Source organism: Hippocampus zosterae, chromosome 13 (assembly GCF_025434085.1).
Source record: "Hippocampus zosterae strain Florida chromosome 13, ASM2543408v3, whole genome shotgun sequence".
Lineage (NCBI taxonomy): Eukaryota > Metazoa > Chordata > Actinopteri > Syngnathiformes > Syngnathidae > Hippocampus > Hippocampus zosterae.
Window position 1 is genome coordinate 20762921 of NC_067463.1, and position 1832 is coordinate 20764752.

At 42.8% G+C, this 1832-nt stretch overlaps 1 non-coding gene across 1 annotated transcript; it reads right to left on the minus strand.

The window, feature by feature from the left end:
• Positions 1-87, minus strand: trnar-ucu (transfer RNA arginine (anticodon UCU)). Its single transcript is given in 2 exon segments — positions 1-36; positions 51-87. It is a non-coding gene; the product is annotated as a tRNA-Arg (tRNA).
• Between the last annotated feature and the right edge of the window lie 1745 nt (positions 88-1832).

A 1832-nucleotide genomic window follows, 5' to 3' on the forward strand; every position in this document is an offset into this window, starting at 1 on the left:
CGACTCCGGTGGGACTCGAACCCACAACCTTTGAATCACTTCGAAACGTCTAGAAGTCCAATGCGCTATCCATTGCGCCACGGAGCCACCTGTTGCTATACAATTTAGGAAGTATTACATTCGTTATACAAACTGAGTTAGCTATTGGAAATGGTTTATGGTCTTGTTCCGGATTTGCCGACTGACCTAATTTCTCGATTATATCCTTTTGACATCCCAACACGCTTTACACAACGTAACACGCTAACTCCTCCCACCCGAAATTTCATCGAGGGGTACTCACTCACTCGAGACTACCAAAGGACGATTACATCTGCATTGATTATTTGATTCAGTTGTCCACTACTTCCCCACCCCCACATTTTTAGGACAAATGTTGTCGGATTAAAATGTAATTAATCAAGATGATTTAATTACAAAAGCTAATTAGATCGTTTTTAATCAACTACCACTTTTAGATTGAACAAGGTTTGCTCCATGCATACCATTTTCATCATACAATTAGGAAGTCAGTGGCCCGGTGGTTGCGTGGTTAGCAGGGGTGTCAAACTCATTTTGTTGTGGGCCACATTATAGTCACGGTTTCCCTTGGAGGGCTGTGAATTTTGTGAAACCACCTAAATGTTTAATCACCTCCATAGCACACAACAAATTGATGGATACCTAGTTTTGAAATCAGTAGTCAAGAATAATGACTTGCTTCATCATTGTTTACCTTAATGGAATAAAGGTGTTTGGGGAAAAAAAGGAAAAAAACCAAGCGTGCCCCCTTTGACACGTGCGTGTTAGTGCATCGACCGCACAGTGCAGAGGTACCGGGTTTGATTCCAGCTCTGGCCTTCCTGTGTGGAGTTTGCATGTTCTCCCTGGGCCTGCGTGGGTTTTCTCCAGGTACTCTAGCTTCCTCCCACATTCCAAAAAGATGCATGGCAGGCTGATTGAACACTCTAAATTTTCCATAAGTGTGAGTGCGAGCGTGGATGGTTGTTCAGAATATCGTCGTTTGGGAAGTTTGAATAATGCCGCGTGGTGGCACGAATCGTGTGAACAGCCGTGCAGTAGGGGAGATTAGTTGTTGCTTTTCTGCATGTCTGGTGTACCCCCAACAGGCTGGAAAGTGTCCACAAGCCATGACAGTTGTCTATTGTGTATACTTTTCGTCCAATTGACCCATCTATGTCTTTTATCATATTAACGCTGTGCAATTTCTATGTACAGTCGGGAATAAAGCCCACATATAAATTATTTTGCGTTCGGTCAAGTCTTTCCACAGACCAGGCCACACATAATTAATGACATGTTAAAAAGACGCATATAAATATATGCACACGCACACACAAACTAATGTAAGGGTCCCAGTTTGTTTTGTTGTGATTGTACGGTGATAGCTGCAAGCATATTCAACACATCCTTGTTATTTATGGTTTTCGAGCTGTTCACACACAATGTGCTGTCGCATTGCCTCCAGGAAGGGAGCGCCCCCATCGGCACGCAGTTCAAGGAGCCATACCCTTATAAGATAAGATATCCTTTATTTGTCCCACACTGGGGAAATTTACAGCCTCCAGCAGCAAGAATGTAGGCAGAAAGAAGAAAGAAGAAAAAAAAACAAACACCATTCAATGAAGTGCAATATAAACACAAAATGGATATATCGCAATGCTATTTACAATTGTCTTTCACATCATTTAATTATTATTATTATTATTGTTATTTTTACTCAGCAGCCTGACAGCAGTCGGTAGGAACGAGCGTCGGTATCTCTCCTTCTTGCAGCGCGGGTGTAACAGTCTCTGGCTGAAGGAGCTACCAAGTGCTGTCAGGGCGGGCTG